This window comes from Rhinolophus sinicus, linkage group LG13, assembly GCF_036562045.2.
Source record: "Rhinolophus sinicus isolate RSC01 linkage group LG13, ASM3656204v1, whole genome shotgun sequence".
Lineage (NCBI taxonomy): Eukaryota > Metazoa > Chordata > Mammalia > Chiroptera > Rhinolophidae > Rhinolophus > Rhinolophus sinicus.
Window position 1 is genome coordinate 38,978,637 of NC_133762.1, and position 9,994 is coordinate 38,988,630.

General features: G+C 39.7%; 1 pseudogene; it reads left to right on the top strand.

Annotated features, from left to right (window-relative positions):
• The first annotated feature begins 3,898 nt into the window (after positions 1 to 3,898).
• Positions 3,899 to 4,336, top strand: LOC109456271 (ATP synthase F(0) complex subunit g, mitochondrial; annotated as a pseudogene).
• Positions 4,337 to 9,994: the final 5,658 nt, after the last annotated feature.

Consider the following 9,994-nt stretch of genomic DNA (forward strand, 5'->3'; position numbering starts at 1 on the left):
CTAAGACAAAGGAAAAAGGGACCAAACCAAAATTTTAAAATTCTGTTTGACAAAAGGAAAACAAACAAACAAGACTGAGGGGTAAAATATTTCTAACACATATAACAAAGGATTATAACCCAGAATGTAAACAAACAAAAAAATGTCCTATGAATCAGTGAGAAAAGGAAAAAAAAAAAAAATTCAGTAGGAAAAAAATGGGGAAAATAGCCAATCCTTAGAAGAAGAAACAAAACTGGCCATGAAAGACATGAAAAGGTTCTTGGACTCACCAGCAGTACAAGCAATTTTAACAAGGAGGTACCATTTTTCACCCTTCAGATTGACCAACATTAAAAGTTTGATGGTATCAGGGATTTGCAAGGTAACTCAGCAAGTGGGAGAATAAATGGGTTCAGCTGCTTTAGAGGGCAACTTGACAACAGCTACTAAAATGTCAAACACATGTGCCCTGTGACCTAGGATTTCTATTTCTAGGTTTAGTTCTAAGAGACATACTAATCCACTTTCACGCAGAGGGACAGTCACTGCAACAATTATTGAGGACATACTATGTGCCAACCACTGTGTTAAGTGGGGGGATATAGCAGTGAAAAGACAGACAAAAATCTCTGTCCTCAGGGAGCTGACATTCTAGTGGAGAAGACAGATATAAAATATCGTAAATAAATAAATGATGCAGTGTATTAGGAGGTGATAAATGCAAAGCCATTTGTTCTCCAGGCCCCAAGGTGTGGATGGCAATAAAAGGAGGGCAAAGTGGGGTGGACAGACAAAGGGAGGGCAGGGTCTGCCTGGGCTGTGATGATTGTTCACTTTCAGCAAACACATCACCCGAACTCCAGGAAAATGCAGGGCCGTGGAGAGGCCAGGCATGGGGTGACCATAGAGGTAGAGATAGCTTGCCTTATATTAGGACGGAGAGGACATCAGACCTGTGTTGTCTCCAAGGCCTACTAGGCAGAAGGTGCTTATGAGTCAGTGAGTGAGTGAAGGAGGCAATGCCAGGAGGCCAAGATGTGTACAAGAACGTCCCAAGTCCTTCCAAATTAACACGAGGCAAGCCTGGCTTAAGGGATTCCCCTCCTATCATTCCTTCTGCTGCAGCTACATTCTAGGCTGAGTCTCAAGTTCCCACTCCATCAGTGGGAGACCTGGAGGGCTGAAATCACCACAGCAGAATTTTAGAGCTGGAAGGAAGCACAGACACATGTGGTCCACCCCATCCACAATTTCTGCCATCGCTGTGTTGGTCTTATCTATGTAAAATGGGTTTGCAATTTTCAATAGGGAAGTTCAGGAACATTTGGACAAAGACCTGAAGAAGAAGGAGTGAGCCATACAGATAACTGAAGGAGGAGTGTTCCGGGCACAGAGAACAGCAAGTGCAAAGGCAGGGGCATAACATGCATGTTTTAGAAATAGCTAGGAAATCAGGTGGCTGGATCAAATGGACAAGGAGAAAGTATGAGGAGATGCGCCCAGAGATATTCTGGGACAGGATGCAGACCAACTAGGCCATTATAAGTACTTTGATTTTTACTCTGAATGAGGTGGGAGTCCTGGGAGGGTTTTGAGCATTGATTTACTTTCTGCTTTTACTGAAATAACTGGCTGCTGTGCTGAAAACAGACAGAAGGGGAACAAGAGTGGAAATAAGGAAATCAATTAGCAGCTGTTGCATTGTATTTGTGAGAAATTGGAAACAACCTAAATGTCCATACATAAGGGGGTATTTCAATAAACTATCTATAGAATGGAATACTAAGCATCCATTCAAAAAGAGTTCAGTAGATCTGAACTGACAGGGAGGTATCTTTGAGACACATTTTTGAGTTAAAAAACAAATTGCTGATTGATATAAATTTATTATGAAACCATTATGTTTTTAAAAAAATATGCAAAATAATATTCCACTTTTCCTGTGAGTGTGTATAAGTAATAACATCTAGCACTTACCATGTGCCAGGCACTGTTTGAAGTACTTTACTCATTTCATCTTAACAATAACTGTATGAGGTAGGTAATGTTATCGTTTCTATTTTATAGATTGAGGAGATGTAGGCTTAGAGAGGTTAGACAACTTCTCCAAGGTCACACAGTTTATCTGTGACACAGCCAGGATTTGAACCCAAGGAGGCCAGCTCTAGAGGTCAAACCGTTAACCATTGCTCTACACTGACTCTTCTAAATGTAGATGCATATGTAGAGAGAAAGGTATGGAAGGATGCACAACAAATTGACAAGTGTGGGAACTTTAGACGGGAAGAACTAAATTGGACTTGTGGACAGAAAGGAGAGATAATGTAAGCTTTATTTTAAAAAAAATTTTAAAGAATGTAGCCATGTATTATTTGTGCGATTTGAATTTATTGTTTTTTTATAATGGAAGTCTGGTAGGGGAGAGAAGTCTGCAAAGGAGGGAAGAGGAGGAGCCAATGGGGTAGAAAATTATTTGGGCTCTCCAAACTCTATTTTTAAAAAGTGAAAGAGAAAGATAGAATCAACTTCTCCTCCTGGCCCTTCCAAATCTGCTCCTTCACTCTGTCTGTCACTCCCTCCACCACCTGACCAGTAGTCACCAGGCCAGAAATCTGGACCTGACTTCTAGCTCCAGGAGGCCTCCGACTTCATGGAGAACAGACGGTAGCAAGTCATTGCTTCTGGGTAGCAATGTAACTGTCAGACACCTCCAGGCAGTGTGGCTGCGATCACCCAAGGACGCTCCCCGGGAGAAGGTTGCTGGTGTGAGCCGTTGGTGACATCCATCAAAGGGACCCCTGGGAAAGGGGGCACCACTCTGTCTCCCACAGTTTCCATTCAACCAAGCAAAGGGAGATCTGAGCGTGTTTCCTGGTCTCTTCCTTCGTGGCTGATGTAGAATCTATTTTGGGGCAAGGATTACAGAGACCTTAGAACACTGTGATTAAAAGCAATAGACTATGAGAAACAACTGAAGTGTCCACTAACTGATGCATGGATAAATAAAATGTGGTAAATCCATACGATGGAGTAATATTCTTTTTTAATTTTTTTCTTTTTTTATTGGGGAATATTGGGGAACAGTGTGTTTTTCTAGGGCCCATCAGCTCCAAGTCATTGTCCTTCAATCTAGTTGTGGAGGGCGCAGCTCAGCTCCAAGTCCAGTCGCCGTTTTTCAATCTTAGTTGCAGCGGGCGCAGCCCATCATCCCTTGCGGGAATTGAACCGGCAACCTTGTTGTTGAGAGCTCGTGCTTGTTGTCTACAGTTTAGTTGTGAAGGGTGCAGCTCACTGGCCCAAGTGGGAATCGAACCAGCAACTCTGTTGTTCAGAACTTGTGCTCTAACCAACTGAGCCATCTGACCACCCATTTTTTTAAATTGAAGTTTATTGGGGTGACAATTGTTAGTAAAATTACATAGATTTCAGGCGTACAGTTCTGCAATACATCATTTATATATTACATTGTGTGTTCACCACCCAGAGTCAGTTCTCTTTCCTTCACCATATATTGGATGGAGTAATATTCTTTAATAAAAGGAATGAAGTACCGATATATATGGCAACATAGATGAACCTGAAACATTATACTAAGTATAAGCAGCCAGACTCAAACAGACAAATATTATGATTCCTTTTATATGAAATTTCCACAATAGGCAAATTCATAGAGACAGAAAGCCAGGAGATGGGGCGTGGAGAGAGACTACTGATACAGGGGTTTCTTTTCAATAAGCTCATGTAAGATCAGTGGTAGACAGGTTCAAGTGGTGCCTTTGTCTCTTCTGGGAGGAGGAAGGAGGGGGATCCCTTGAAACTCCATCCTCTGCATTTGCAGTGGGCACTGGCTTGGTGCCTAGGTCAAGGTACTTTAATATGGGAGATTCTTCTATTTAAAAAATGTTTTTAGAGCCGGCCGTTCGAGGCCACGGACTTTCCATCCTAGAACCATGGCCCAGTTTGTCCGTAATCTCGCAGAGAAGGCCCTGGCACTGCTAAACGCTGCTGCGACTTACTCGAAGCCTCGATTGGCCACATTTTGGCACTATGCCACGGTTGAGCTGGTTCCTCCAAACCCTGCTGAGATCCCTACAGCTATTCAGAGCTTGAAAAAAAATAGTCAGTAGTGCTCAAACTGGTAGCTTCAAACAGCTCACAGTTAAGGAAGCCCTGCTGAATGGTTTAGTGGCCACTGAGGTGTGGATGTGGTTTTATGTCGGCGCGATCATAGGCAAGCGTGGCATCATTGGCTGTAATGTTTGAAGACCAATGGTTCACCTCTGTTTCTTTTGGGTTTATTATTCGAATGTTCTTGTACCATGTGTGATCAGACAGGTATTTGAATAAAATATGTCAAAATAAAAAAAAAATGTTTTTAGATTACAAAATATTAATTTTTGTACTATGTTTATGATAGCATCAGAATATATGGTAGGTGCTGTACATTCATTACTTTATTTAATCTTTGCAACACCCTTACCAGCTAGGTGCTATTATTTCTGATTTCCAGATTGAAAAAAAAACAACTGAGGTTGAAGAAAGGTGACATGACTTGCCCAAACCACACAGCACAGGTAAGATTTGCAGCCAAATCCATCTGGGTTTATAAATACATACGAAATGAAAAGTGAAAATACCTAATTCCTCCCACCACACATCCCACTCCTCAGTTTAAAAATGAATGCTAGAAGATGAATGTGTATCTTTTAGAGATCACTTAATGAAAATACAAGATCTTTTAATACCCTCAAATAGCTATATCCACACATGCACAGAGGTATGTATTTTGATATTTTGATATATTTATGTATGTGTGTTTTTATACATTTTATATTTCTCATTTCAAAAGTAATGCCTTCTTAGCTGTAATATTTGGATAATACTGAAAATAATAAAGAAGAAAGAAGAGGTAACTATAACCTAGACTTTACAGGCAACGTCTCCACCACTAACATTTGAATATATTTCCTTCCTGTCTTTTAAATTTTTATTTTATTAGATATTGAGTAGCACATATACAAATATATTTACACATACATATGTAAAATGTATGAAAGGTACAAAGAATAATGAGGCAACAAATTCTCTGTGCATATGTACAATTTAATAAAACCATTTCCATGACTTTTCAAGCTCCCAATTTAATTCTGTTCCCTGCTTTATCCTGTACACTCGCCTATTAATGTGCAATGACTATCTTGAATTTCATGTTCATTATTCCTTTACATCTCTGTATAATTTTCCACATATACATATATCCCTGTATTAGTTACCTTTGCTGCAGAATGGATTACACCCAAATTTAGCAGCTTAAAATTACAAACATTTATTATCTCATACAGTTTCTGAGGGTCAGGAATCCAGCTTAATGGAATAGTTCTGGCTCAGGGTCTCAAATAATGTTGTAGTCAAGTTGGTTGTTGTCATCTGAAGACTTGCCTGGGGCAGGAGGATCCGATGTGACTGAGCAGGAAACTTCCTATCTTCACCACACAGGGGCCTCTCCATAGGGCTGCTCACAACAGGGCAACTGGCTACCCCCACAGTGAGTGATGAGAGAGAGATAGGTGTAGCCTAGTCTCGGAAGTGATATACCATCATCTCTGCCATTTGCTATCAGTCACACACAACAGTACAATGTTGTGCTATCAGTACAATGAGAGAGAGGACTACACAAGGATGTTGCTACCAGGAGGCAGGGATCTTTGGGGGCCACCTTGGAGGTGGCTGACTACCACAAACCCTCAACAGCATGTTGGTTAGTTTGCCTGTTTTCAAACTATATATAAATGGAATCATACTGTACTATTTTTTGTAAATGTTTTCATGTGATATGTTTCTGAGATCTTTTCATGTTCTGTGTAGCTAAATTCACTTATTTTCTCACTGTATCATAGTACTGTGTATAAACTAGTAATTAATTAATTAATGTATTTATCCATTTTGCTATAATGGACACTTGGGTAGTTTCCCAATTTTTGCTATTACAAGTAACGAGGCTATAAACATTCTTTTTTTCCCCTCTTCTTCCGCCTCCCCCCACCCACACCAGTCATCCCCCCAACCCCTCCACCACGCAACACCCCCACTCCCTCTACCCTCCCAACACCCCCCCCCATTCCGGTTCAAGCCGCTGTTTCTCAGTCTAGTTGTGTAGGACACAGCTCCCTGGCCCATGCTGGTATTATGAGCCTTGTGCTCCCCCTGCTGAGAGAGTTGGTCGCTGGTCGTTGGTTGGCTGCTCACAGCAGGCAGCAGCTCTCGCTGACTGCCCGCCGGTCACGATGGCTGCTGGCCGCTCACACTGGCAGCCGGCCACTCCTGGCAGCACATGGTAGCCCATGGCAGCACACAGCAGCCCATAGCAGCTCACTGCAGCCCAGCTCCAGGGAGAGCTGTTGTTCACAGTCTTAGCTGTAGAGGGCGCAGCTCACTGGCCCATGTGGGAATCCAACGGGCAGTCCACCTTGGCATTAGGAGCACGGTGCTCCAACCACCTGAGCCACCGGTCTGGCTCTATAAACCTTATACCTTATTTTAGGGCATATATCAAAGAACAGAATTGCTGAGTCATAGGTCATGGGCATCTTCAACTTGACCAGGTAACAAATTTTTTTCCCAAAGTTATTCCACATGTTTGAACCATACTTGATTTGATTTTTTCATTTTTGCCAATCTAATGGGTATGAAATGTTATCTCACTGAAGTTTTAATTTGCGTTTTCCCTGGTAACTAGTGAGGGGGAGCATCTTTTCAGGTTCATTGACCACTCTGGTTCTGTTCCTCTTTAGCATCTGTGCAAGGAGTTTCTCCATTTTTCTTTTGTCTTTATCATATTGATTTCCCAGCCTTTTTCCCATGCACGGTATTATTTAGAGTTGAGATCATGTCACACATCTAATTTTGTATACTTTTATTTTCACTTTAACATTAGACAATAAGTATTTTCTCATCATCCAAATCTCAGCAAACAAGTTTTTAAAATACTGTTTTCCAATTTAAAAAATCCAGTCATTTTTAGATAATACAGAAAAGTATTAAAAAATAAAATAAAAGCATCCATAATCTTGCTACTCAACAATAACCACCTTTTTGGATTCTGGTTTAATTCCTTCAACTATATTTTGCATGTAATATACATTTTTATAAGTTCGAATACTTCTCAGTATAGTTTTATAATCTATTTTTACAGTGTTATGTTTTGAGCATTTTCCCACATTATTACATATTCCTCAATTACAATTGTAATGTGTGAATTTAACCCCTATAAAACATCATCCTATTTATTGAACTTTTCAGTTTTAATTTTTCTTTCTTGTGTTATAGATAACCTTGCATAAACATCTCTGTTAAAGATAAATCTCTAGCCGCTTTTCACTACTTTAAATTAGATTCCAATCAAACATCATTCCTCAATGATCTCTCAAGAGTTGTTTTCAAGGCTCTTCATAAATATTGTAAAGTTCCTTTCTCAAAAGACGCTATCCATCTTTCCAAAATATAAATCTCGTCATGTCCTTTCTGTTTAAAAAGACTGGCTGGCTCCTTTGGTGCCTATTTAGTGTCCTGCACACTTAGGATCTTACACATTTACATTCATTCTCCTCTATGACCACACCCCTCTTAGCCATCCCAATTTATTTCTAGAACACAGCATAGGCTCCCACGTTAGACCTCCAAGCCTTTTCTGAAGCAGTATGTTCTGCCTAAAATGTCCCTTACCTCCTTTCTCTCCTACCGTAGGCAAAATCCTGTTCTTTTAAGAGCCAGTTCAATGATTCCCGTGTCTCTGGACAGAGTTGATCTGCTCTCTGCTAGGCTCCCAAAGCACATCGTAAACTTCCATCACGTTAATTTTCACCTTGAAATAATCATCTCATCACAGGTTTTTAAAAATGAAAGCTGATCATGTCCTGCCCAGTTTAAAACCCTGCCATGGAACATCATAGAAAGTTCAGAAATTGACCCAAACACACTTGGGAATGTAGATTGTGTTAATGGAGACATTTCAAATGAGTTGAAAAAAGATGGTAATATTGGGATAACTGGGTAGTTATTCGGGGGGAAAAAAATTGAATTCCTGCCTCACACCTTACACCAAAGTGAATTTATGATGGAACAAGGATTGAAATCTAAAATATGAAACCATATAAAAACTCGAAGAAAACAGAATTATTTTTATAATATCAAACTGGAGAAGATCTTCCTAAAAATAACATAGAACCCGGAAGCCACAAAGGAAAAGACTGATAAAATACATGAAAGCAAAATAAACTTTCCATGGTAATAAATAATAAACTGGAAAAATATTTACAAGTTATATGTAAAAAAAAAAAGGATAAAAATTCCTATAAATCCATGAGAAAAAAAAGTTGAAAAGACCAACTGTAAAAAGGGCAAATGAAATGAACAGAGAATTCACCAGAACAAGACACCCCCCAGAAGACTCATAAATATGAAAAATTGCTCAACTTCACTCTTACTGAAAAGAAATGAAAAATAAAAGTGACTCTCAGTTTTTATTTCTGATTGGCAAGGATAAAAATATTTGATAACACATTGTGCAGTTCAGGATGTGAGGAAACAGACACTCTCATACTTTACTAATGGGAGGGCAAACTGGTACAACTGCTGTGGAGAGCACTTTGCCAATATCCATTCAAACAAATCAAAAACAAATCCATACTCTCATTTACTGATAATTCCACTTCCAGGAATTTACCTAGCAGATAAACTCCCACATATGTAAAATAACAAATGGCCAAGTTATAGTATTATTTGTAATAGGAGAGGATTGGAAACTACCTAAGAGTTCCAAAATAGGGGATTGGGCAAGTAAATTATGGCATGTCTTTATCAAGTTGTGTGTTAATTTTAAAAATTGAGGTAGATCCAAAATGTAGAAATCAGCAAAAAAGGAAGATGTAGAAGCTTTTATAGCAAGCTACTGTTTATGTGAAACATTTACACGTGTTTGTGAATATAGCGACCATCTCTGAAAGACCACAGAGGAGAGAAGTTAAGGGTGATGGTCTCTGTGAGGGGGACTGGGGGACTGGAAAGCAGTCTTTGGTATGTTTTTAACATTCAGTGTTCCTGTATCCCTATTTTTTTAATCAATCAAATTAACACAAAATGAAACACGTTTTAATGTTTAGAATCAAGTCCAGCTTACTTCCATGGTCAGCTTTCCAACCTCTTCTCACACCACATTTGCCCTTCCTCACACTACCTGGCAGTCATATTGCTTCTCCTTCAGCTTCTGGAACTTACCAAGATCTTCCTGCCTCAGGACATTTTACACAAGCTGTTCCCTCTACCTAGGTTGATATTCTCTAGGCTGTTCTGATGGGTGTGAATTTTCTTATACTTCAAGTCTTCGGTTCTATATCATCTCTTCAAAGAGGACATCCCTGGCCACCAAGTCTAAAGTAACACCTCTCCCTTCACCATCTTTATGATAATACCCTGATTTACTTTCTTGATAGCTCTAGTGGCTATTTGAAATTATCTTGTTTGTATATTTTCTTACTTATTTACTGTCTCTCTCCATCTCAAGGGTTTAACTCTCCATAGAAGCAGGGACTCTGTCTTGTCTTATTCCCAACTCTCTTCAGAAACCAAACAATAAGCATTTGATGAATGCATTTATGCAGCATATACTACAGACCACACACTGTTCTACGGACTTCACACATAACTCTTTTAATCTTTACAGTAACTCAATGAGGGAGATTGGTATTTACCCATTTTACAGTTAAGGAAAGTGAGGCACGGAGCAATTGAGTAACTTGACCAACTGGCTTCTTAGTCACAACACGATGCTTTTTCGATATCTAAGCGGACAGATGGCTGAAATTGACTAAATGAATGGAAATGTGAAATGTAAACGTTGATACAAATATATATACATATATATTTTTTGCGTCTCCGTATTCCCTAGCTCTACCGCAAGGAGGCGCTCTCTTCCAGGTCTTGACGCCAGTCCTCAAGGCGCGCACTCCTTTTGCGT